The 26,875-nt window shown below is 46.1% G+C and overlaps 10 non-coding genes and 1 pseudogene across 10 annotated transcripts; all 11 read left to right on the top strand.

Moving 5' to 3' along the window:
- Positions 1-1,457: 1,457 nt before the first annotated feature.
- LOC130320562 (U2 spliceosomal RNA) lies at positions 1,458-1,648 on the top strand. Its single transcript, XR_008866436.1, has one exon. It is a non-coding gene; the product is annotated as a U2 spliceosomal RNA (small nuclear RNA).
- A 2,097-nt stretch (positions 1,649-3,745) lies between these two features.
- LOC130320561 (U2 spliceosomal RNA) lies at positions 3,746-3,936 on the top strand. Its single transcript, XR_008866435.1, has one exon. It is a non-coding gene; the product is annotated as a U2 spliceosomal RNA (small nuclear RNA).
- A 2,097-nt stretch (positions 3,937-6,033) lies between these two features.
- Positions 6,034-6,224, top strand: LOC130320558 (U2 spliceosomal RNA). Its single transcript, XR_008866433.1, has one exon. It is a non-coding gene; the product is annotated as a U2 spliceosomal RNA (small nuclear RNA).
- A 2,097-nt stretch (positions 6,225-8,321) lies between these two features.
- Positions 8,322-8,512, top strand: LOC130320557 (U2 spliceosomal RNA). The gene has a single exon (XR_008866432.1). It is a non-coding gene; the product is annotated as a U2 spliceosomal RNA (small nuclear RNA).
- A 2,099-nt stretch (positions 8,513-10,611) lies between these two features.
- Positions 10,612-10,802, top strand: LOC130320556 (U2 spliceosomal RNA). The gene has a single exon (XR_008866431.1). It is a non-coding gene; the product is annotated as a U2 spliceosomal RNA (small nuclear RNA).
- A 2,089-nt stretch (positions 10,803-12,891) lies between these two features.
- On the top strand, positions 12,892-13,082 carry LOC130320555 (U2 spliceosomal RNA). The gene has a single exon (XR_008866430.1). It is a non-coding gene; the product is annotated as a U2 spliceosomal RNA (small nuclear RNA).
- Positions 13,083-15,163: 2,081 nt separating this feature from the next.
- On the top strand, positions 15,164-15,354 carry LOC130320554 (U2 spliceosomal RNA). Its single transcript, XR_008866429.1, has one exon. It is a non-coding gene; the product is annotated as a U2 spliceosomal RNA (small nuclear RNA).
- Positions 15,355-17,431: 2,077 nt separating this feature from the next.
- On the top strand, positions 17,432-17,622 carry LOC130320553 (U2 spliceosomal RNA). The gene has a single exon (XR_008866428.1). It is a non-coding gene; the product is annotated as a U2 spliceosomal RNA (small nuclear RNA).
- Positions 17,623-19,700: 2,078 nt separating this feature from the next.
- Positions 19,701-19,891, top strand: LOC130320552 (U2 spliceosomal RNA). Its single transcript, XR_008866427.1, has one exon. It is a non-coding gene; the product is annotated as a U2 spliceosomal RNA (small nuclear RNA).
- Positions 19,892-21,981: 2,090 nt separating this feature from the next.
- On the top strand, positions 21,982-22,172 carry LOC130320563 (U2 spliceosomal RNA). Its single transcript, XR_008866437.1, has one exon. It is a non-coding gene; the product is annotated as a U2 spliceosomal RNA (small nuclear RNA).
- A 2,092-nt stretch (positions 22,173-24,264) lies between these two features.
- LOC130320565 (U2 spliceosomal RNA) lies at positions 24,265-24,397 on the top strand (annotated as a pseudogene).
- Positions 24,398-26,875: the final 2,478 nt, after the last annotated feature.

Genomic DNA, 26,875 nt, shown 5'->3' with positions numbered 1-26,875 from the left:
AGAGGGTTAGGCTATGCTATAGTGCACCTACCTGATGCATCAGAAGGTGCGAGGCCCTTGCTAAATTCTGTGCACAGACTTTGAGATCTATGCTTTAGACTGTATCTAAACCTGCTCCAACATGGACTGACATTCTGGCCTACTTTCAGCCGATGCGACTTGTCTGTCGCTGAACAGTCGCTTTTTATGTATTCAGCACCTATGTATAATGTTGTAAAAATGCTCTAGAAGCTAAAGTCGCAGAAATGTCACACATATTTGGCCTGCAACTTTCTGTGCGACAAATTCAGACAGGAAAAATCAGTATAAATCCTTAGAAAATTATCCCCCAGTGTCTCCATCTGCTGGCGGTATTGAATAAGCATTGCTGCACTGATGGGGTATGCATTAGACGAAAAAAAAGAAGAAAAAGAAGAATAATACGCCCAGAAAAGAGGCGAAAAGGAGAAAAACGTAAAAAAACGTGAAAAAAAAGTAAGAGGAAGAGAAGGGAAAAAAAGGTGGAAATGGGTTTAAAAGTGATTTCGGCGGAGAAATATATATATATATATATATATATATATATATATATATATATATATATATGCGCACACACACACATAGATATAAACGTATTCTCCGTTGAGATATTGCAGCCGCTGCTGTGTCCAGGCCCAGGAGCCTTAGCACTGTGCTGTGATGTCACTCAATACCACTGACATCACTAGGTGTAAACAACATCTCTCCTTTGCTGTGTATGTGACTATGGAGCTGTTTGGTGATGTCGTCTATTACGGCCTTCATAGAAGCAACAGGAGATTGTTGCATCCATCTTGAACCCTCAGAACTACAGTGCTATGATGTCACTCACTTCCACAGGCCTTGCAGAGTGTAAACAACAACAACCCAGCTTTGTTGTGTATGTAACCAAAGGGATTTGTGATGTCACCTAGAACCTTCACAGCAGCGACAGCTTTATGAGGAGCATCAGCACTGCTCTGCCTGAGCAGAACCATCACCGCCATAGGTTGTCAAATAACCCGGATTTAACCCACACAGGTAAGTCCAATGGGGTGCAGGCATGTCCTCTATGCTTACAGCTTCCCGTGGGTGTTGGTTTGATACCGTTTGGGGACAGCCAAGGAGGCATCTGCAGGCAACAAAGGTAGGTGTGTGCTTGTGTGTGTGTTTCCTATGCAGATCCTAAGCCCAGTGTCACATGCAAGTAGGAGGAGTAAGAAGGGTTCCTGGCAAATCCGGGTTATGGATTGCATTTAAAAAGGCCCCGTGGGAGTGCAATGGGCCCCTGTCTTGCTGCTTAGCAATAATGGTATGGGTTTAGGTTCTGCTGTGTGTACTGGTGGTTGACTGCCCCCCAGCCCAGAGTGTGCATGGAAAATTGTCTGGCAGCCTCCCTGACAGCAAGCAGTGATAGTGCCCATGAAGGGGACCTTGTTGGGCCCGCCCCTTTCACGGTTATCGCTTCTCGGCCTTTTGGCTAAGATCAAGTGTAGTATCTGTTCTTATCAGTTTAATATCTGATACGTCCCCTATCTGGGGACCATATATTAAATGGATTTTTGAGAACGGGGGCCGATTTCGAAGCTTGCTTCCGTCGCCCTATGCATTGACCCGATATGGCAGTATCTTCGGGTACAGTGCACCACCCCCTTACAGGGTTAAAAAGAAAGATTCCTACTTTCATTGCTACCTGCTTGCTGGCTAGCCAGCTAGCCAGCCCTGTGGGCCTTGCTGCTGCTGCAGCCAAAAAACAAAAGGTGGTGCTGCTGCTGCTTCTGCTGCTTCTGCTTCTGCTTGTGTCTGGCCCCTGTTGGAGCGTCCAGGCACAGGACTTCTGCTGCTGCTGACTAAATGGCCTCCTTAATTGGATCATTTGAGTAGCCAGCACACCTGTGCAGGTAGGGCATGACATGATAGGCAGCTGCCTTGATAGCGGGTGGGTGCTGAATGTTCCTAATTGACAAAATAAGATTAATGCTTATGAAGAAATATAAAATCTCATCCCTTCCCCAATATCGCGCCACACCCCTACCCCTTAATTCCCTGGTTGAACGTGATGGACATATGTCTTTTTTCGACCGTACTAACTATGTAACTATGTAACATAACATGGGGGGGGGGGGGGGGGGGGGTCTCCTGGCTGTTCACACAGGTGTGTCATTGCTGTACATTGACCATGCATTGCTTCTGTGGTATTGCAAAGGCAAAGACAAATGCTTCCAGCCATCCATTGCACTAATGGATTGGTCATCAGCTGGCTGTCTATGTCCCGCATCAATATAGACCAAAGTACAGAGGGTTAGGCTATGCTATTGTGCACCTACCTGATGCATCAGAAGGTGCGAGGCCCTTGCTAAATTCTGTGCACAGACTTTGAGATCTATGCTTTAGACTGTATCTAAACCTGCTCCAACATGGACTGACATTCTGGCCTACTTTCAGCCGATGCGACTTGTCTGTCGCTGAACAGTCGCTTTTTATGTATTCAGCACCTATGTATAATGTTGTAAAAATGCTCTAGAAGCTAAAGTCGCAGAAATGTCACACATATTTGGCCTGCAACTTTCTGTGCGACAAATTCAGACAGGAAAAATCAGTATAAATCCTTAGAAAATTATCCCCCAGTGTCTCCATCTTGCTGGCGGTATTGAATAAGCATTGCTGCACTGATGGGGTATGCATTAGACGAAAAAAAAGAAGAAAAAGAAGAATAATACGCCCAGAAAAGAGGCGAAAAGGAGAAAAACGTAAAAAAACGTGAAAAAAAAGTAAGAGGAAGAGAAGGGAAAAAAAGGTGGAAATGGGTTTAAAAGTGATTTCGGCGGAGAAATATATATATATATATATATATATATATATATATATATATATATGCGCACACACACACATAGATATAAACGTATTCTCCGTTGAGATATTGCAGCCGCTGCTGTGTCCAGGCCCAGGAGCCTTAGCACTGTGCTGTGATGTCACTCAATACCACTGACATCACTAGGTGTAAACAACATCTCTCCTTTGCTGTGTATGTGACTATGGAGCTGTTTGGTGATGTCGTCTATTACGGCCTTCATAGAAGCAACAGGAGATTGTTGCATCCATCTTGAACCCTCAGAACTACAGTGCTATGATGTCACTCACTTCCACAGGCCTTGCAGAGTGTAAACAACAACAACCCAGCTTTGTTGTGTATGTAACCAAAGGGATTTGTGATGTCACCTAGAACCTTCACAGCAGCGACAGCTTTATGAGGAGCATCAGCACTGCTCTGCCTGAGCAGAACCATCACCGCCATAGGTTGTCAAATAACCCGGATTTAACCCACACAGGTAAGTCCAATGGGGTGCAGGCATGTCCTCTATGCTTACAGCTTCCCGTGGGTGTTGGTTTGATACCGTTTGGGGACAGCCAAGGAGGCATCTGCAGGCAACAAAGGTAGGTGTGTGCTTGTGTGTGTGTTTCCTATGCAGATCCTAAGCCCAGTGTCACATGCAAGTAGGAGGAGTAAGAAGGGTTCCTGGCAAATCCGGGTTATGGATTGCATTTAAAAAGGCCCCGTGGGAGTGCAATGGGCCCCTGTCTTGCTGCTTAGCAATAATGGTATGGGTTTAGGTTCTGCTGTGTGTACTGGTGGTTGACTGCCCCCCAGCCCAGAGTGTGCATGGAAAATTGTCTGGCAGCCTCCCTGACAGCAAGCAGTGATAGTGCCCATGAAGGGGACCTTGTTGGGCCCGCCCCTTTCACGGTTATCGCTTCTCGGCCTTTTGGCTAAGATCAAGTGTAGTATCTGTTCTTATCAGTTTAATATCTGATACGTCCCCTATCTGGGGACCATATATTAAATGGATTTTTGAGAACGGGGGCCGATTTCGAAGCTTGCTTCCGTCGCCCTATGCATTGACCCGATATGGCAGTATCTTCGGGTACAGTGCACCACCCCCTTACAGGGTTAAAAAGAAAGATTCCTACTTTCATTGCTACCTGCTTGCTGGCTAGCCAGCTAGCCAGCCCTGTGGGCCTTGCTGCTGCTGCAGCCAAAAAACAAAAGGTGGTGCTGCTGCTGCTTCTGCTGCTTCTGCTTCTGCTTGTGTCTGGCCCCTGTTGGAGCGTCCAGGCACAGGACTTCTGCTGCTGCTGACTAAATGGCCTCCTTAATTGGATCATTTGAGTAGCCAGCACACCTGTGCAGGTAGGGCATGACATGATAGGCAGCTGCCTTGATAGCGGGTGGGTGCTGAATGTTCCTAATTGACAAAATAAGATTAATGCTTATGAAGAAATATAAAATCTCATCCCTTCCCCAATATCGCGCCACACCCCTACCCCTTAATTCCCTGGTTGAACGTGATGGACATATGTCTTTTTTCGACCGTACTAACTATGTAACTATGTAACATAACATGGGGGGGGGGGGGGGGGGTCTCCTGGCTGTTCACACAGGTGTGTCATTGCTGTACATTGACCATGCACTGCTTCTGTGGTATTGCAAAGGCAAAGACAAATGCTTCCAGCCATCCATTGCACTAATGGATTGGTCATCAGCTGGCTGTCTATGTCCCGCATCAATATAGACCAAAGTACAGAGGGTTAGGCTATGCTATTGTGCACCTACCTGATGCATCAGAAGGTGCGAGGCCCTTGCTAAATTCTGTGCACAGACTTTGAGATCTATGCTTTAGACTGTATCTAAACCTGCTCCAACATGGACTGACATTCTGGCCTACTTTCAGCCGATGCGACTTGTCTGTCGCTGAACAGTCGCTTTTTATGTATTCAGCACCTATGTATAATGTTGTAAAAATGCTCTAGAAGCTAAAGTCGCAGAAATGTCACACATATTTGGCCTGCAACTTTCTGTGCGACAAATTCAGACAGGAAAAATCAGTATAAATCCTTAGAAAATTATCCCCCAGTGTCTCCATCTGCTGGCGGTATTGAATAAGCATTGCTGCACTGATGGGGTATGCATTAGACGAAAAAAAAGAAGAAAAAGAAGAATAATACGCCCAGAAAAGAGGCGAAAAGGAGAAAAACGTAAAAAAACGTGAAAAAAAAGTAAGAGGAAGAGAAGGGAAAAAAAGGTGGAAATGGGTTTAAAAGTGATTTCGGCGGAGAAATATATATATATATATATATATATATATATATATATATATATATATATGCGCACACACACACATAGATATAAACGTATTCTCCGTTGAGATATTGCAGCCGCTGCTGTGTCCAGGCCCAGGAGCCTTAGCACTGTGCTGTGATGTCACTCAATACCACTGACATCACTAGGTGTAAACAACATCTCTCCTTTGCTGTGTATGTGACTATGGAGCTGTTTGGTGATGTCGTCTATTACGGCCTTCATAGAAGCAACAGGAGATTGTTGCATCCATCTTGAACCCTCAGAACTACAGTGCTATGATGTCACTCACTTCCACAGGCCTTGCAGAGTGTAAACAACAACAACCCAGCTTTGTTGTGTATGTAACCAAAGGGATTTGTGATGTCACCTAGAACCTTCACAGCAGCGACAGCTTTATGAGGAGCATCAGCACTGCTCTGCCTGAGCAGAACCATCACCGCCATAGGTTGTCAAATAACCCGGATTTAACCCACACAGGTAAGTCCAATGGGGTGCAGGCATGTCCTCTATGCTTACAGCTTCCCGTGGGTGTTGGTTTGATACCGTTTGGGGACAGCCAAGGAGGCATCTGCAGGCAACAAAGGTAGGTGTGTGCTTGTGTGTGTGTTTCCTATGCAGATCCTAAGCCCAGTGTCACATGCAAGTAGGAGGAGTAAGAAGGGTTCCTGGCAAATCCGGGTTATGGATTGCATTTAAAAAGGCCCCGTGGGAGTGCAATGGGCCCCTGTCTTGCTGCTTAGCAATAATGGTATGGGTTTAGGTTCTGCTGTGTGTACTGGTGGTTGACTGCCCCCCAGCCCAGAGTGTGCATGGAAAATTGTCTGGCAGCCTCCCTGACAGCAAGCAGTGATAGTGCCCATGAAGGGGACCTTGTTGGGCCCGCCCCTTTCACGGTTATCGCTTCTCGGCCTTTTGGCTAAGATCAAGTGTAGTATCTGTTCTTATCAGTTTAATATCTGATACGTCCCCTATCTGGGGACCATATATTAAATGGATTTTTGAGAACGGGGGCCGATTTCGAAGCTTGCTTCCGTCGCCCTATGCATTGACCCGATATGGCAGTATCTTCGGGTACAGTGCACCACCCCCTTACAGGGTTAAAAAGAAAGATTCCTACTTTCATTGCTACCTGCTTGCTGGCTAGCCAGCTAGCCAGCCCTGAGGGCCTTGCTGCTGCTGCAGCCAAAAAACAAAAGGTGGTGCTGCTGCTGCTTCTGCTGCTTCTGCTTCTGCTTGTGTCTGGCCCCTGTTGGAGCGTCCAGGCACAGGACTTCTGCTGCTGCTGACTAAATGGCCTCCTTAATTGGATCATTTGAGTAGCCAGCACACCTGTGCAGGTAGGGCATGACATGATAGGCAGCTGCCTTGATAGCGGGTGGGTGCTGAATGTTCCTAATTGACAAAATAAGATTAATGCTTATGAAGAAATATAAAATCTCATCCCTTCCCCAATATCGCGCCACACCCCTACCCCTTAATTCCCTGGTTGAACGTGATGGACATATGTCTTTTTTCGACCGTACTAACTATGTAACTATGTAACATAACATGGGGGGGGGGGGGGGGGGGGTCTCCTGGCTGTTCACACAGGTGTGTCATTGCTGTACATTGACCATGCATTGCTTCTGTGGTATTGCAAAGGCAAAGACAAATGCTTCCAGCCATCCATTGCACTAATGGATTGGTCATCAGCTGGCTGTCTATGTCCCGCATCAATATAGACCAAAGTACAGAGGGTTAGGCTATGCTATTGTGCACCTACCTGATGCATCAGAAGGTGCGAGGCCCTTGATAAATTCTGTGCACAGACTTTGAGATCTATGCTTTAGACTGTATCTAAACCTGCTCCAACATGGACTGACATTCTGGCCTACTTTCAGCCGATGCGACTTGTCTGTCGCTGAACAGTCGCTTTTTATGTATTCAGCACCTATGTATAATGTTGTAAAAATGCTCTACAAGCTAAAGTCGCAGAAATGTCACACATATTTGGCCTGCAACTTTCTGTGCGACAAATTCAGACAGGAAAAATCAGTATAAATCCTTAGAAAATTATCCCCCAGTGTCTCCATCTGCTGGCGGTATTGAATAAGCATTGCTGCACTGATGGGGTATGCATTAGACGAAAAAAAAGAAGAAAAAGAAGAATAATACGCCCAGAAAAGAGGCGAAAAGGAGAAAAACGTAAAAAAACGTGAAAAAAAAGTAAGAGGAAGAGAAGGGAAAAAAAGGTGGAAATGGGTTTAAAAGTGATTTCGGCGGAGAAATATATATATATATATATATATATATATATATATATATATATATATGCGCACACACACACATAGATATAAACGTATTCTCCGTTGAGATATTGCAGCCGCTGCTGTGTCCAGGCCCAGGAGCCTTAGCACTGTGCTGTGATGTCACTCAATACCACTGACATCACTAGGTGTAAACAACATCTCTCCTTTGCTGTGTATGTGACTATGGAGCTGTTTGGTGATGTCGTCTATTACGGCCTTCATAGAAGCAACAGGAGATTGTTGCATCCATCTTGAACCCTCAGAACTACAGTGCTATGATGTCACTCACTTCCACAGGCCTTGCAGAGTGTAAACAACAACAACCCAGCTTTGTTGTGTATGTAACCAAAGGGATTTGTGATGTCACCTAGAACCTTCACAGCAGCGACAGCTTTATGAGGAGCATCAGCACTGCTCTGCCTGAGCAGAACCATCACCGCCATAGGTTGTCAAATAACCCGGATTTAACCCACACAGGTAAGTCCAATGGGGTGCAGGCATGTCCTCTATGCTTACAGCTTCCCGTGGGTGTTGGTTTGATACCGTTTGGGGACAGCCAAGGAGGCATCTGCAGGCAACAAAGGTAGGTGTGTGCTTGTGTGTGTGTTTCCTATGCAGATCCTAAGCCCAGTGTCACATGCAAGTAGGAGGAGTAAGAAGGGTTCCTGGCAAATCCGGGTTATGGATTGCATTTAAAAAGGCCCCGTGGGAGTGCAATGGGCCCCTGTCTTGCTGCTTAGCAATAATGGTATGGGTTTAGGTTCTGCTGTGTGTACTGGTGGTTGACTGCCCCCCAGCCCAGAGTGTGCATGGAAAATTGTCTGGCAGCCTCCCTGACAGCAAGCAGTGATAGTGCCCATGAAGGGGACCTTGTTGGGCCCGCCCCTTTCACGGTTATCGCTTCTCGGCCTTTTGGCTAAGATCAAGTGTAGTATCTGTTCTTATCAGTTTAATATCTGATACGTCCCCTATCTGGGGACCATATATTAAATGGATTTTTGAGAACGGGGGCCGATTTCGAAGCTTGCTTCCGTCGCCCTATGCATTGACCCGATATGGCAGTATCTTCGGGTACAGTGCACCACCCCCTTACAGGGTTAAAAAGAAAGATTCCTACTTTCATTGCTACCTGCTTGCTGGCTAGCCAGCTAGCCAGCCCTGTGGGCCTTGCTGCTGCTGCAGCCAAAAAACAAAAGGTGGTGCTGCTGCTGCTTCTGCTGCTTCTGCTTCTGCTTGTGTCTGGCCCCTGTTGGAGCGTCCAGGCACAGGACTTCTGCTGCTGCTGACTAAATGGCCTCCTTAATTGGATCATTTGAGTAGCCAGCACACCTGTGCAGGTAGGGCATGACATGATAGGCAGCTGCCTTGATAGCGGGTGGGTGCTGAATGTTCCTAATTGACAAAATAAGATTAATGCTTATGAAGAAATATAAAATCTCATCCCTTCCCCAATATCGCGCCACACCCCTACCCCTTAATTCCCTGGTTGAACGTGATGGACATATGTCTTTTTTCGACCGTACTAACTATGTAACTATGTAACATAACATGGGGGGGGGGGGGGGGGTCTCCTGGCTGTTCACACAGGTGTGTCATTGCTGTACATTGACCATGCATTGCTTCTGTGGTATTGCAAAGGCAAAGACAAATGCTTCCAGCCATCCATTGCACTAATGGATTGGTCATCAGCTGGCTGTCTATGTCCCGCATCAATATAGACCAAAGTACAGAGGGTTAGGCTATGCTATTGTGCACCTACCTGATGCATCAGAAGGTGCGAGGCCCTTGCTAAATTCTGTGCACAGACTTTGAGATCTATGCTTTAGACTGTATCTAAACCTGCTCCAACATGGACTGACATTCTGGCCTACTTTCAGCCGATGCGACTTGTCTGTCGCTGAACAGTCGCTTTTTATGTATTCAGCACCTATGTATAATGTTGTAAAAATGCTCTAGAAGCTAAAGTCGCAGAAATGTCACACATATTTGGCCTGCAACTTTCTGTGCGACAAATTCAGACAGGAAAAATCAGTATAAATCCTTAGAAAATTATCCCCCAGTGTCTCCATCTGCTGGCGGTATTGAATAAGCATTGCTGCACTGATGGGGTATGCATTAGACGAAAAAAAAGAAGAAAAAGAAGAATAATACGCCCAGAAAAGAGGCGAAAAGGAGAAAAACGTAAAAAAACGTGAAAAAAAAAGTAAGAGGAAGAGAAGGGAAAAAAAGGTGGAAATGGGTTTAAAAGTGATTTCGGCGGAGAAATATATATATATATATATATATATATATATATATATATATATATATATATGCGCACACACACACATAGATATAAACGTATTCTCCGTTGAGATATTGCAGCCGCTGCTGTGTCCAGGCCCAGGAGCCTTAGCACTGTGCTGTGATGTCACTCAATACCACTGACATCACTAGGTGTAAACAACATCTCTCCTTTGCTGTGTATGTGACTATGGAGCTGTTTGGTGATGTCGTCTATTACGGCCTTCATAGAAGCAACAGGAGATTGTTGCATCCATCTTGAACCCTCAGAACTACAGTGCTATGATGTCACTCACTTCCACAGGCCTTGCAGAGTGTAAACAACAACAACCCAGCTTTGTTGTGTATGTAACCAAAGGGATTTGTGATGTCACCTAGAACCTTCACAGCAGCGACAGCTTTATGAGGAGCATCAGCACTGCTCTGCCTGAGCAGAACCATCACCGCCATAGGTTGTCAAATAACCCGGATTTAACCCACACAGGTAAGTCCAATGGGGTGCAGGCATGTCCTCTATGCTTACAGCTTCCCGTGGGTGTTGGTTTGATACCGTTTGGGGACAGCCAAGGAGGCATCTGCAGGCAACAAAGGTAGGTGTGTGCTTGTGTGTGTGTTTCCTATGCAGATCCTAAGCCCAGTGTCACATGCAAGTAGGAGGAGTAAGAAGGGTTCCTGGCAAATCCGGGTTATGGATTGCATTTAAAAAGGCCCCGTGGGAGTGCAATGGGCCCCTGTCTTGCTGCTTAGCAATAATGGTATGGGTTTAGGTTCTGCTGTGTGTACTGGTGGTTGACTGCCCCCCAGCCCAGAGTGTGCATGGAAAATTGTCTGGCAGCCTCCCTGACAGCAAGCAGTGATAGTGCCCATGAAGGGGACCTTGTTGGGCCCGCCCCTTTCACGGTTATCGCTTCTCGGCCTTTTGGCTAAGATCAAGTGTAGTATCTGTTCTTATCAGTTTAATATCTGATACGTCCCCTATCTGGGGACCATATATTAAATGGATTTTTGAGAACGGGGGCCGATTTCGAAGCTTGCTTCCGTCGCCCTATGCATTGACCCGATATGGCAGTATCTTCGGGTACAGTGCACCACCCCCTTACAGGGTTAAAAAGAAAGATTCCTACTTTCATTGCTACCTGCTTGCTGGCTAGCCAGCTAGCCAGCCCTGTGGGCCTTGCTGCTGCTGCAGCCAAAAAACAAAAGGTGGTGCTGCTGCTGCTTCTGCTGCTTCTGCTTCTGCTTGTGTCTGGCCCCTGTTGGAGCGTCCAGGCACAGGACTTCTGCTGCTGCTGACTAAATGGCCTCCTTAATTGGATCATTTGAGTAGCCAGCACACCTGTGCAGGTAGGGCATGACATGATAGGCAGCTGCCTTGATAGCGGGTGGGTGCTGAATGTTCCTAATTGACAAAATAAGATTAATGCTTATGAAGAAATATAAAATCTCATCCCTTCCCCAATATCGCGCCACACCCCTACCCCTTAATTCCCTGGTTGAACGTGATGGACATATGTCTTTTTTCGACCGTACTAACTATGTAACTATGTAACATAACATGGGGGGGGGGGGTCTCCTGGCTGTTCACACAGGTGTGTCATTGCTGTACATTGACCATGCATTGCTTCTGTGGTATTGCAAAGGCAAAGACAAATGCTTCCAGCCATCCATTGCACTAATGGATTGGTCATCAGCTGGCTGTCTATGTCCCGCATCAATATAGACCAAAGTACAGAGGGTTAGGCTATGCTATTGTGCACCTACCTGATGCATCAGAAGGTGCGAGGCCCTTGCTAAATTCTGTGCACAGACTTTGAGATCTATGCTTTAGACTGTATCTAAACCTGCTCCAACATGGACTGACATTCTGGCCTACTTTCAGCCGATGCGACTTGTCTGTCGCTGAACAGTCGCTTTTTATGTATTCAGCACCTATGTATAATGTTGTAAAAATGCTCTAGAAGCTAAAGTCGCAGAAATGTCACACATATTTGGCCTGCAACTTTCTGTGCGACAAATTCAGACAGGAAAAATCAGTATAAATCCTTAGAAAATTATCCCCCAGTGTCTCCATCTGCTGGCGGTATTGAATAAGCATTGCTGCACTGATGGGGTATGCATTAGACGAAAAAAAAGAAGAAAAAGAAGAATAATACGCCCAGAAAAGAGGCGAAAAGGAGAAAAACGTAAAAAAACGTGAAAAAAAAGTAAGAGGAAGAGAAGGGAAAAAAAGGTGGAAATGGGTTTAAAAGTGATTTCGGCGGAGAAATATATATATATATATATATATATATATATATATATATATATATATGCGCACACACACACATAGATATAAACGTATTCTCCGTTGAGATATTGCAGCCGCTGCTGTGTCCAGGCCCAGGAGCCTTAGCACTGTGCTGTGATGTCACTCAATACCACTGACATCACTAGGTGTAAACAACATCTCTCCTTTGCTGTGTATGTGACTATGGAGCTGTTTGGTGATGTCGTCTATTACGGCCTTCATAGAAGCAACAGGAGATTGTTGCATCCATCTTGAACCCTCAGAACTACAGTGCTATGATGTCACTCACTTCCACAGGCCTTGCAGAGTGTAAACAACAACAACCCAGCTTTGTTGTGTATGTAACCAAAGGGATTTGTGATGTCACCTAGAACCTTCACAGCAGCGACAGCTTTATGAGGAGCATCAGCACTGCTCTGCCTGAGCAGAACCATCACCGCCATAGGTTGTCAAATAACCCGGATTTAACCCACACAGGTAAGTCCAATGGGGTGCAGGCATGTCCTCTATGCTTACAGCTTCCCGTGGGTGTTGGTTTGATACCGTTTGGGGACAGCCAAGGAGGCATCTGCAGGCAACAAAGGTAGGTGTGTGCTTGTGTGTGTGTTTCCTATGCAGATCCTAAGCCCAGTGTCACATGCAAGTAGGAGGAGTAAGAAGGGTTCCTGGCAAATCCGGGTTATGGATTGCATTTAAAAAGGCCCCGTGGGAGTGCAATGGGCCCCTGTCTTGCTGCTTAGCAATAATGGTATGGGTTTAGGTTCTGCTGTGTGTACTGGTGGTTGACTGCCCCCCAGCCCAGAGTGTGCATGGAAAATTGTCTGGCAGCCTCCCTGACAGCAAGCAGTGATAGTGCCCATGAAGGGGACCTTGTTGGGCCCGCCCCTTTCACGGTTATCGCTTCTCGGCCTTTTGGCTAAGATCAAGTGTAGTATCTGTTCTTATCAGTTTAATATCTGATACGTCCCCTATCTGGGGACCATATATTAAATGGATTTTTGAGAACGGGGGCCGATTTCGAAGCTTGCTTCCGTCGCCCTATGCATTGACCCGATATGGCAGTATCTTCGGGTACAGTGCACCACCCCCTTACAGGGTTAAAAAGAAAGATTCCTACTTTCATTGCTACCTGCTTGCTGGCTAGCCAGCTAGCCAGCCCTGTGGGCCTTGCTGCTGCTGCAGCCAAAAAACAAAAGGTGGTGCTGCTGCTGCTTCTGCTGCTTCTGCTTCTGCTTGTGTCTGGCCCCTGTTGGAACGTCCAGGCACAGGACTTCTGCTGCTGCTGACTAAATGGCCTCCTTAATTGGATCATTTGAGTAGCCAGCACACCTGTGCAGGTAGGGCATGACATGATAGGCAGCTGCCTTGATAGCGGGTGGGTGCTGAATGTTCCTAATTGACAAAATAAGATTAATGCTTATGAAGAAATATAAAATCTCATCCCTTCCCCAATATCGCGCCACACCCCTACCCCTTAATTCCCTGGTTGAACGTGATGGACATATGTCTTTTTTCGACCGTACTAACTATGTAACTATGTAACATAACATGGGGGGGGTCTCCTGGCTGTTCACACAGGTGTGTCATTGCTGTACATTGACCATGCATTGCTTCTGTGGTATTGCAAAGGCAAAGACAAATGCTTCCAGCCATCCATTGCACTAATGGATTGGTCATCAGCTGGCTGTCTATGTCCCGCATCAATATAGACCAAAGTACAGAGGGTTAGGCTATGCTATTGTGCACCTACCTGATGCATCAGAAGGTGCGAGGCCCTTGCTAAATTCTGTGCACAGACTTTGAGATCTATGCTTTAGACTGTATCTAAACCTGCTCCAACATGGACTGACATTCTGGCCTACTTTCAGCCGATGCGACTTGTCTGTCGCTGAACAGTCGCTTTTTATGTATTCAGCACCTATGTATAATGTTGTAAAAATGCTCTAGAAGCTAAAGTCGCAGAAATGTCACACATATTTGGCCTGCAACTTTCTGTGCGACAAATTCAGACAGGAAAAATCAGTATAAATCCTTAGAAAATTATCCCCCAGTGTCTCCATCTGCTGGCGGTATTGAATAAGCATTGCTGCACTGATGGGGTATGCATTAGACGAAAAAAAAGAAGAAAAAGAAGAATAATACGCCCAGAAAAGAGGCGAAAAGGAGAAAAACGTAAAAAAACGTGAAAAAAAAGTAAGAGGAAGAGAAGGGAAAAAAAGGTGGAAATGGGTTTAAAAGTGATTTCGGCGGAGAAATATATATATATATATATATATATATATATATATATATATATGCGCACACACACACATAGATATAAACGTATTCTCCGTTGAGATATTGCAGCCGCTGCTGTGTCCAGGCCCAGAAGCCTTAGCACTGTGCTGTGATGTCACTCAATACCACTGACATCACTAGGTGTAAACAACATCTCTCCTTTGCTGTGTATGTGACTATGGAGCTGTTTGGTGATGTCGTCTATTACGGCCTTCATAGAAGCAACAGGAGATTGTTGCATCCATCTTGAACCCTCAGAACTACAGTGCTATGATGTCACTCACTTCCACAGGCCTTGCAGAGTGTAAACAACAACAACCCAGCTTTGTTGTGTATGTAACCAAAGGGATTTGTGATGTCACCTAGAACCTTCACAGCAGCGACAGCTTTATGAGGAGCATCAGCACTGCTCTGCCTGAGCAGAACCATCACCGCCATAGGTTGTCAAATAACCCGGATTTAACCCACACAGGTAAGTCCAATGAGGTGCAGGCATGTCCTCTATGCTTACAGCTTCCCGTGGGTGTTGGTTTGATACCGTTTGGGGACAGCCAAGGAGGCATCTGCAGGCAACAAAGGTAGGTGTGTGCTTGTGTGTGTGTTTCCTATGCAGATCCTAAGCCCAGTGTCACATGCAAGTAGGAGGAGTAAGAAGGGTTCCTGGCAAATCCGGGTTATGGATTGCATTTAAAAAGGCCCCGTGGGAGTGCAATGGGCCCCTGTCTTGCTGCTTAGCAATAATGGTATGGGTTTAGGTTCTGCTGTGTGTACTGGTGGTTGACTGCCCCCCAGCCCAGAGTGTGCATGGAAAATTGTCTGGCAGCCTCCCTGACAGCAAGCAGTGATAGTGCCCATGAAGGGGACCTTGTTGGGCCCGCCCCTTTCACGGTTATCGCTTCTCGGCCTTTTGGCTAAGATCAAGTGTAGTATCTGTTCTTATCAGTTTAATATCTGATACGTCCCCTATCTGGGGACCATATATTAAATGGATTTTTGAGAACGGGGGCCGATTTCGAAGCTTGCTTCCGTCGCCCTATGCATTGACCCGATATGGCAGTATCTTCGGGTACAGTGCACCACCCCCTTACAGGGTTAAAAAGAAAGATTCCTACTTTCATTGCTACCTGCTTGCTGGCTAGCCAGCTAGCCAGCCCTGTGGGCCTTGCTGCTGCTGCAGCCAAAAAACAAAAGGTGCTGCTTCTGCTGCTTCTGCTTCTGCTTGTGTCTGGCCCCTGTTGGAGCGTCCAGGCACAGGACTTCTGCTGCTGCTGACTAAATGGCCTCCTTAATTGGATCATTTGAGTAGCCAGCACACCTGTGCAGGTAGGGCATGACATGATAGGCAGCTGCCTTGATAGCGGGTGGGTGCTGAATGTTCCTAATTGACAAAATAAGATTAATGCTTATGAAGAAATATAAAATCTCATCCCTTCCCCAATATCGCGCCACACCCCTACCCCTTAATTCCCTGGTTGAACGTGATGGACATATGTCTTTTTTCGACCGTACTAACTATGTAACTATGTAACATAACATGGGGGGGGGTCTCCTGGCTGTTCACACAGGTGTGTCATTGCTGTACATTGACCATGCATTGCTTCTGTGGTATTGCAAAGGCAAAGACAAATGCTTCCAGCCATCCATTGCACTAATGGATTGGTCATCAGCTGGCTGTCTATGTCCCGCATCAATATAGACCAAAGTACAGAGGGTTAGGCTATGCTATTGTGCACCTACCTGATGCATCAGAAGGTGCGAGGCCCTTGCTAAATTCTGTGCACAGACTTTGAGATCTATGCTTTAGACTGTATCTAAACCTGCTCCAACATGGACTGACATTCTGGCCTACTTTCAGCCGATGCGACTTGTCTGTCGCTGAACAGTCGCTTTTTATGTATTCAGCACCTATGTATAATGTTGTAAAAATGCTCTAGAAGCTAAAGTCGCAGAAATGTCACACATATTTGGCCTGCAACTTTCTGTGCGACAAATTCAGACAGGAAAAATCAGTATAAATCCTTAGAAAATTATCCCCCAGTGTCTCCATCTGCTGGCGGTATTGAATAAGCATTGCTGCACTGATGGGGTATGCATTAGACGAAAAAAAAGAAGAAAAAGAAGAATAATACGCCCAGAAAAGAGGCGAAAAGGAGAAAAACGTAAAAAAACGTGAAAAAAAAGTAAGAGGAAGAGAAGGGAAAAAAAGGTGGAAATGGGTTTAAAAGTGATTTCGGCGGAGAAATATATATATATATATATATATATATATATATATATATATATATATGCGCACACACACACATAGATATAAACGTATTCTCCGTTGAGATATTGCAGCCGCTGCTGTGTCCAGGCCCAGGAGCCTTAGCACTGTGCTGTGATGTCACTCAATACCACTGACATCACTAGGTGTAAACAATATCTCTCCTTTGCTGTGTATGTGACTATGGAGCTGTTTGGTGATGTCGTCTATTACGGCCTTCATAGAAGCAACAGGAGATTGTTGCATCCATCTTGAACCCTCAGAACTACAGTGCTATGATGTCACTCACTTCCACAGGCCTTGCAGAGTGTAAACAACAACAACCCAGCTTTGTTGTGTATGTAACCAAAGGGATTTGTGATGTCACCTAGAACCTTCACAGCAGCGACAGCTTTATGAGGAGCATCAGCACTGCTCTGCCTGAGCAGAACCATCACCGCCATAGGTTGTCAAATAACCCGGATTTAACCCACACAGGTAAGTCCAATGGGGTGCAGGCATGTCCTCTATGCTTACAGCTTCCCGTGGGTGTTGGTTTGATACCGTTTGGGGACAGCCAAGGAGGCATCTGCAGGCAACAAAGGTAGGTGTGTGCTTGTGTGTGTGTTTCCTATGCAGATCCTAAGCCCAGTGTCACATGCAAGTAGGAGGAGTAAGAAGGGTTCCTGGCAAATCCGGGTTATGGATTGCATTTAAAAAGGCCCCGTGGGAGTGCAATGGGCCCCTGTCTTGCTGCTTAGCAATAATGGTATGGGTTTAGGTTCTGCTGTGTGTACTGGTGGTTGACTGCCCCCCAGCCCAGAGTGTGCATGGAAAATTGTCTGGCAGCCTCCCTGACAGCAAGCAGTGATAGTGCCCATGAAGGGGACCTTGTTGGGCCCGCCCCTTTCACGGTTATCGCTTCTCGGCCTTTTGGCTAAGATCAAGTGTAGTATCTGTTCTTATCAGTTTAATATCTGATACGTCCCCTATCTGGGGACCATATATTAAATGGATTTTTGAGAACGGGGGCCGATTTCGAAGCTTGCTTCCGTCGCCCTATGCATTGACCCGATATGGCAGTATCTTCGGGTACAGTGCACCACCCCCTTACAGGGTTAAAAAGAAAGATTCCTACTTTCATTGCTACCTGCTTGCTGGCTAGCCAGCTAGCCAGCCCTGTGGGCCTTGCTGCTGCTGCAGCCAAAAAACAAAAGGTGGTGCTGCTGCTGCTTCTGCTGCTTCTGCTTCTGCTTGTGTCTGGCCCCTGTTGGAGCGTCCAGGCACAGGACTTCTGCTGCTGCTGACTAAATGGCCTCCTTAATTGGATCATTTGAGTAGCCAGCACACCTGTGCAGGTAGGGCATGACATGATAGGCAGCTGCCTTGATAGCGGGTGGGTGCTGAATGTTCCTAATTGACAAAATAAGATTAATGCTTATGAAGAAATATAAAATCTCATCCCTTCCCCAATATCGCGCCACACCCCTACCCCTTAATTCCCTGGTTGAACGTGATGGACATATGTCTTTTTTCGACCGTACTAACTATGTAACTATGTAACATAACATGGGGGGGGGTCTCCTGGCTGTTCACACAGGTGTGTCATTGCTGTACATTGACCATGCATTGCTTCTGTGGTATTGCAAAGGCAAAGACAAATGCTTCCAGCCATCCATTGCACTAATGGATTGGTCATCAGCTGGCTGTCTATGTCCCGCATCAATATAGACCAAAGTACAGAGGGTTAGGCTATGCTATTGTGCACCAACCTGATGCATCAGAAGGTGCGAGGCCCTTGCTAAATTCTGTGCACAGACTTTGAGATCTATGCTTTAGACTGTATCTAAACCTGCTCCAACATGGACTGACATTCTGGCCTACTTTCAGCCGATGCGACTTGTCTGTCGCTGAACAGTCGCTTTTTATGTATTCAGCACCTATGTATAATGTTGTAAAAATGCTCTAGAAGCTAAAGTCGCAGAAATGTCACACATATTTGGCCTGCAACTTTCTGTGCGACAAATTCAGACAGGAAAAATCAGTATAAATCCTTAGAAAATTATCCCCCAGTGTCTCCATCTGCTGGCGGTATTGAATAAGCATTGCTGCACTGATGGGGTATGCATTAGACGAAAAAAAAGAAGAAAAAGAAGAATAATACGCCCAGAAAAGAGGCGAAAAGGAGAAAAACGTAAAAAAACGTGAAAAAAAAGTAAGAGGAAGAGAAGGGAAAAAAAGGTGGAAATGGGTTTAAAAGTGATTTCGGCGGAGAAATATATATATATATATATATATATATATATATATATATGCGCACACACACACATAGATATAAACGTATTCTCCGTTGAGATATTGCAGCCGCTGCTGTGTCCAGGCCCAGGAGCCTTAGCACTGTGCTGTGATGTCACTCAATACCACTGACATCACTAGGTGTAAACAACATCTCTCCTTTGCTGTGTATGTGACTATGGAGCTGTTTGGTGATGTCGTCTATTACGGCCTTCATAGAAGCAACAGGAGATTGTTGCATCCATCTTGAACCCTCAGAACTACAGTGCTATGATGTCACTCACTTCCACAGGCCTTGCAGAGTGTAAACAACAACAACCCAGCTTTGTTGTGTATGTAACCAAAGGGATTTGTGATGTCACCTAGAACCTTCACAGCAGCGACAGCTTTATGAGGAGCATCAGCACTGCTCTGCCTGAGCAGAACCATCACCGCCATAGGTTGTCAAATAACCCGGATTTAACCCACACAGGTAAGTCCAATGGGGTGCAGGCATGTCCTCTATGCTTACAGCTTCCCGTGGGTGTTGGTTTGATACCGTTTGGGGACAGCCAAGGAGGCATCTGCAGGCAACAAAGGTAGGTGTGTGCTTGTGTGTGTGTTTCCTATGCAGATCCTAAGCCCAGTGTCACATGCAAGTAGGAGGAGTAAGAAGGGTTCCTGGCAAATCCGGGTTATGGATTGCATTTAAAAAGGCCCCGTGGGAGTGCAATGGGCCCCTGTCTTGCTGCTTAGCAATAATGGTATGGGTTTAGGTTCTGCTGTGTGTACTGGTGGTTGACTGCCCCCCAGCCCAGAGTGTGCATGGAAAATTGTCTGGCAGCCTCCCTGACAGCAAGCAGTGATAGTGCCCATGAAGGGGACCTTGTTGGGCCCGCCCCTTTCACGGTTATCGCTTCTCGGCCTTTTGGCTAAGATCAAGTGTAGTATCTGTTCTTATCAGTTTAATATCTGATACGTCCCCTATCTGGGGACCATATATTAAATGGATTTTTGAGAACGGGGGCCGATTTCGAAGCTTGCTTCCGTCGCCCTATGCATTGACCCGATATGGCAGTATCTTCGGGTACAGTGCACCACCCCCTTACAGGGTTAAAAAGAAAGATTCCTACTTTCATTGCTACCTGCTTGCTGGCTAGCCAGCTAGCCAGCCCTGTGGGCCTTGCTGCTGCTGCAGCCAAAAAACAAAAGGTGGTGCTGCTGCTGCTTCTGCTGCTTCTGCTTCTGCTTGTGTCTGGCCCCTGTTGGAGCGTCCAGGCACAGGACTTCTGCTGCTGCTGACTAAATGGCCTCCTTAATTGGATCATTTGAGTAGCCAGCACACCTGTGCAGGTAGGGCATGACATGATAGGCAGCTGCCTTGATAGCGGGTGGGTGCTGAATGTTCCTAATTGACAAAATAAGATTAATGCTTATGAAGAAATATAAAATCTCATCCCTTCCCCAATATCGCGCCACACCCCTACCCCTTAATTCCCTGGTTGAACGTGATGGACATATGTCTTTTTTCGACCGTACTAACTATGTAACTATGTAACATAACATGGGGGGGTCTCCTGGCTGTTCACACAGGTGTGTCATTGCTGTACATTGACCATGCATTGCTTCTGTGGTATTGCAAAGGCAAAGACAAATGCTTCCAGCCATCCATTGCACTAATGGATTGGTCATCAGCTGGCTGTCTATGTCCCGCATCAATATAGACCAAAGTACAGAGGGTTAGGCTATGCTATTGTGCACCTACCTGATGCATCAGAAGGTGCGAGGCCCTTGCTAAATTCTGTGCACAGACTTTGAGATCTATGCTTTAGACTGTATCTAAACCTGCTCCAACATGGACTGACATTCTGGCCTACTTTCAGCCGATGCGACTTGTCTGTCGCTGAACAGTCGCTTTTTATGTATTCAGCACCTATGTATAATGTTGTAAAAATGCTCTAGAAGCTAAAGTCGCAGAAATGTCACACATATTTGGCCTGCAACTTTCTGTGCGACAAATTCAGACAGGAAAAATCAGTATAAATCCTTAGAAAATTATCCCCCAGTGTCTCCATCTGCTGGCGGTATTGAATAAGCATTGCTGCACTGATGGGGTATGCATTAGACGAAAAAAAAGAAGAAAAAGAAGAATAATACGCCCAGAAAAGAGGCGAAAAGGAGAAAAACGTAAAAAAACGTGAAAAAAAAGTAAGAGGAAGAGAAGGGAAAAAAAGGTGGAAATGGGTTTAAAAGTGATTTCGGCGGAGAAATATATATATATATATATATATATATATATATATATATATATATATATATATGCGCACACACACACATAGATATAAACGTATTCTCCGTTGAGATATTGCAGCCGCTGCTGTGTCCAGGCCCAGAAGCCTTAGCACTGTGCTGTGATGTCACTCAATACCACTGACATCACTAGGTGTAAACAACATCTCTCCTTTGCTGTGTATGTGACTATGGAGCTGTTTGGTGATGTCGTCTATTACGGCCTTCATAGAAGCAACAGGAGATTGTTGCATCCATCTTGAACCCTCAGAACTACAGTGCTATGATGTCACTCACTTCCACAGGCCTTGCAGAGTGTAAACAACAACAACCCAGCTTTGTTGTGTATGTAACCAAAGGGATTTGTGATGTCACCTAGAACCTTCACAGCAGCGACAGCTTTATGAGGAGCATCAGCACTGCTCTGCCTGAGCAGAACCATCACCGCCATAGGTTGTCAAATAACCCGGATTTAACCCACACAGGTAAGTCCAATGGGGTGCAGGCATGTCCTCTATGCTTACAGCTTCCCGTGGGTGTTGGTTTGATACCGTTTGGGGACAGCCAAGGAGGCATCTGCAGGCAACAAAGGTAGGTGTGTGCTTGTGTGTGTGTTTCCTATGCAGATCCTAAGCCCAGTGTCACATGCAAGTAGGAGGAGTAAGAAGGGTTCCTGGCAAATCCGGGTTATGGATTGCATTTAAAAAGGCCCCGTGGGAGTGCAATGGGCCCCTGTCTTGCTGCTTAGCAATAATGGTATGGGTTTAGGTTCTGCTGTGTGTACTGGTGGTTGACTGCCCCCCAGCCCAGAGTGTGCATGGAAAATTGTCTGGCAGCCTCCCTGACAGCAAGCAGTGATAGTGCCCATGAAGGGGACCTTGTTGGGCCCGCCCCTTTCACGGTTATCGCTTCTCGGCCTTTTGGCTAAGATCAAGTGTAGCATCTGTTCTTATCAGTTTAATATCTGATACGTCCCCTATCTGGGGACCATATATTAAATGGATTTTTGAGAACGGGGGCCGATTTCGAAGCTTGCTTCCGTCGCCCTATGCATTGACCCGATATGGCAGTATCTTCGGGTACAGTGCACCACCCCCTTACAGGGTTAAAAAGAAAGATTCCTACTTTCATTGCTACCTGCTTGCTGGCTAGCCAGCTAGCCAGCCCTGTGGGCCTTGCTGCTGCTGCAGCCAAAAAACAAAAGGTGGTGCTGCTGCTGCTTCTGCTGCTTCTGCTTCTGCTTGTGTCTGGCCCCTGTTGGAGCGTCCAGGCACAGGACTTCTGCTGCTGCTGACTAAATGGCCTCCTTAATTGGATCATTTGAGTAGCCAGCACACCTGTGCAGGTAGGGCATGACATGATAGGCAGCTGCCTTGATAGCGGGTGGGTGCTGAATGTTCCTAATTGACAAAATAAGATTAATGCTTATGAAGAAATATAAAATCTCATCCCTTCCCCAATATCGCGCCACACCCCTACCCCTTAATTCCCTGGTTGAACGTGATGGACATATGTCTTTTTTCGACCGTACTAACTATGTAACTATGTAACATAACATGGGGGGGGGGGGGGGGGTCTCCTGGCTGTTCACACAGGTGTGTCATTGCTGTACATTGACCATGCATTGCTTCTGTGGTATTGCAAAGGCAAAGACAAATGCTTCCAGCCATCCATTGCACTAATGGATTGGTCATCAGCTGGCTGTCTATGTCCCGCATCAATATAGACCAAAGTACAGAGGGTTAGGCTATGCTATTGTGCACCTACCTGATGCATCAGAAGGTGCGAGGCCCTTGCTAAATTCTGTGCACAGACTTTGAGATCTATGCTTTAGACTGTATCTAAACCTGCTCCAACATGGACTGACATTCTGGCCTACTTTCAGCCGATGCGACTTGTCTGTCGCTGAACAGTCGCTTTTTATGTATTCAGCACCTATGTATAATGTTGTAAAAATGCTCTAGAAGCTAAAGTCGCAGAAATGTCACACATATTTGGCCTGCAACTTTCTGTGCGACAAATTCAGACAGGAAAAATCAGTATAAATCCTTAGAAAATTATCCCCCAGTGTCTCCATCTGCTGGCGGTATTGAATAAGCATTGCTGCACTGATGGGGTATGCATTAGACGAAAAAAAAGAAGAAAAAGAAGAATAATACGCCCAGAAAAGAGGCGAAAAGGAGAAAAACGTAAAAAAACGTGAAAAAAAAGTAAGAGGAAGAGAAGGGAAAAAAAGGTGGAAATGGGTTTAAAAGTGATTTCGGCGGAGAAATATATATATATATATATATATATATATATATATATATATATATGCGCACACACACACATAGATATAAACGTATTCTCCGTTGAGATATTGCAGCCGCTGCTGTGTCCAGGCCCAGGAGCCTTAGCACTGTGCTGTGATGTCACTCAATACCACTGACATCACTAGGTGTAAACAACATCTCTCCTTTGCTGTGTATGTGACTATGGAGCTGTTTGGTGATGTCGTCTATTACGGCCTTCATAGAAGCAACAGGAGATTGTTGCATCCATCTTGAACCCTCAGAACTACAGTGCTATGATGTCACTCACTTCCACAGGCCTTGCAGAGTGTAAACAACAACAACCCAGCTTTGTTGTGTATGTAACCAAAGGGATTTGTGATGTCACCTAGAACCTTCACAGCAGCGACAGCTTTATGAGGAGCATCAGCACTGCTCTGCCTGAGCAGAACCATCACCGCCATAGGTTGTCAAATAACCCGGATTTAACCCACACAGGTAAGTCCAATGGGGTGCAGGCATGTCCTCTATGCTTACAGCTTCCCGTGGGTGTTGGTTTGATACCGTTTGGGGACAGCCAAGGAGGCATCTGCAGGCAACAAAGGTAGGTGTGTGCTTGTGTGTGTGTTTCCTATGCAGATCCTAAGCCCAGTGTCACATGCAAGTAGGAGGAGTAAGAAGGGTTCCTGGCAAATCCGGGTTATGGATTGCATTTAAAAAGGCCCCGTGGGAGTGCAATGGGCCCCTGTCTTGCTGCTTAGCAATAATGGTATGGGTTTAGGTTCTGCTGTGTGTACTGGTGGTTGACTGCCCCCCAGCCCAGAGTGTGCATGGAAAATTGTCTGGCAGCCTCCCTGACAGCAAGCAGTGATAGTGCCCATGAAGGGGACCTTGTTGGGCCCGCCCCTTTCACGGTTATCGCTTCTCGGCCTTTTGGCTAAGATCAAGTGTAGTAATACAGGAGATCTGGTCAGAAGGTACTCGGGTACCCCTCTCCTCGGCCTTGTGGGATCGCCCAGGTTTATTGCCTGGGCTTCACCCACTTGTTGCTATTGGGGAGAGGGCTTAGTCCCAGGGTAACGGGTTGCGATCGCCTCTCAAAGCCTTCGGGTGGAGAGAGGTTTGAGCGAATTGGCTGGTTGGTTGGAGCGGAGAGAACCAGACCAAAACACGAATGAACCATGGATGAAGATCTAGATCCTGGTTCGGTACCGGCTTATGCCCGGATTAAACACACTGTGCGGGTCATTCTCACAGGTGATGCGGCGGATGCACGTGGCATGAGGTTCGTGATAGAGGACGTGCTCGACAAGATTCTTAATGTTCGTAAGCGAGAGATTTTGGCCATCCAGGATTACCCTAAGCGGAGGATCTACGACTGCACTTTCATAGGGGAAGGCGTATTCTTAGATGCAGTAATGAAAATTCCAAAGCAAGATGATCCAAGGCTTAAGGGTATCCAAATTGTCGAGCACGTCCTAGATGAAACCAAGTTGATTGTCGTGAAGATGTACTCCCCTTTTGTAAATCAGAGAGAGATCGATGGGTTCCTGGCAGCCTACTTTAAAAAGGTGGAGTTCAGAGGAAAAATCATGAACGACTGTGGTGTCTGGACCTCAAAATGGCGATATCAAGTCACGTGCAACAAAGACCCCACCCTCCCAGGGGGGATACTTTTACCGCCTGCTCGTTTTAAATTAAACAATGTGTGTGGCGACCTCTTTTTTGCGGGAATGCCAAACTTCTGCAGAAGGTGCCAACGTTATGGGCACATAAAGGAAAATTGTGAAAGTTCCTGTAAGAAATGTGGAAGCATGCAACATGAAACAGAAAAATGTGATAAGGGTTTGAGATGTAATTTTTGCCGTCACTTTGGTCACGTGTATGCTTTCTGTCCCCACAGACCAAAAAAAACCACAGAACAGCAAGGGCAACCCAAGAGAGACGTCCGGAGACCAGCCTGGGGAAAAGCCAGAGAGGAGGAGCACCCCCCACAAGAAGAGGTAAGCTGTGAGATGGAGACCACGGCCCCCCCAAAAGAACCCCAGGAGAAAGAGGCACAGGTGGAAAGGGGGACCCCAAATGAGAGGAGGCCGGGGAAGAGAAATGCGAGAGGGGATCGGGCAGATACCTCAGAGAAGGTGGAAGAGCGAGAGGTGCCCGATTCCACCCCGGAAGGTCCTCCTGCTCGGGGTCCCCCTGAGTGTGAAAACCCGGACGGAGTAGCAAAGGTGAAAAGACGAAGGGGCTCCAAAGGGCGTCCGGACTCGGAGGTGGTCCAGGAGGAGCAGATGGAAGTTCCTGTCATGACGGGGGCTCCAAGTGAAGCTCCTCCACAGGTCCCAGCGGTGGATACCCCTCCTCCTCCCAGCCAGGAGGAGGTTTCAGGGGTGACCATCTCCGAGGTCCCGGAAACGGACCTAAGTACGCACCCGACCCCTATGGAGGGGCAAGAGGTGGACGCCGAAAAAGAGAATGGAGCCCAGAAGCTGTTCTTACCAATGTACTCCGTCTATACACCTGTGGTCTTGGAAGAGGGGGGCTGCTCGAGCGATGGTGGTTCCTCTCCGGCTTCCTCTATGTGTACGGTAGAGTCAGAGGTGGGGGGTAACGAGAGCTCCAGTGCGCAATCTGGTTTTTAGTTTGTTATCTGAGCCTCCCTTTTTTTTACATCTCCAATGGCTGAGTTGTCCGGATTGTCTATGAATGTAAGAAGTATAAGTTCACGAGCGAAACGGGTTGCCCTTTTTAACTACTTGTCTATTTTTGCTGCTTCTGTGGTTTTCCTGCAGGAGTGCGGCATCCCGCATAGTTTAAATTATGAAAAGTATAAAAAAGATTGGGTACACGGTCCATCAGTCTGGTCTGGATCTAACGAATCCAGATCAGCAGGGGTCGCCATACTTTTTAAAGGAAATGCCTTTATTGATTTTATTCATGAGATTTTACCAGGCAGAATTTTATTGGTTAAAGCTTTTATTGATGGTATTAAATGGCAGTTTTTAAATTTTTATGGTTCACCCAATAAAAATGATAGAGCACGGATGTTAGAGATTTTACCCCTTTTTATCAATGATTCTGAACCTCTTATTTTAGCAGGTGATTTTAATTGTATTTTAAGGGGGGAGCACCGTTTTACCAATTCAGTAAGTAGAAACTATGATAAAACATCTTCTATGTTAAAAAATATGATTATTGATTTTAGACTTACTGATGTTTTTAAGAAATGCAATAGTATTTTACCAGAAAGAGACGGTGTGACCTGGAGCAACGCAAACTGCAGCTCCAGGATCGATTTTATCTTCTGTTCTTATCAAGTACTGCCTTTTAAGTGTGATGTTTTAACCAATGTTTTTTCTGATCACAAACTTTTATCTTTTAAGGTGAAGAGTGATTTTAGAAAAAAGACTGGGAGGAATGCCTGGAAGATGAATGTATCCCTTTTAGAAGATCCGCAGGTTTTATCCGATTTTATCAACTTCTACAAGGACTGCAGACGGGTAAGAGATCCTAACACTCCCATCAGTA

This window comes from Hyla sarda, unplaced genomic scaffold (assembly GCF_029499605.1).
Source record: "Hyla sarda isolate aHylSar1 unplaced genomic scaffold, aHylSar1.hap1 scaffold_2200, whole genome shotgun sequence".
Taxonomy (NCBI): domain Eukaryota; kingdom Metazoa; phylum Chordata; class Amphibia; order Anura; family Hylidae; genus Hyla; species Hyla sarda.
This window is presented reverse-complemented; position numbering and strand designations above follow the sequence as displayed.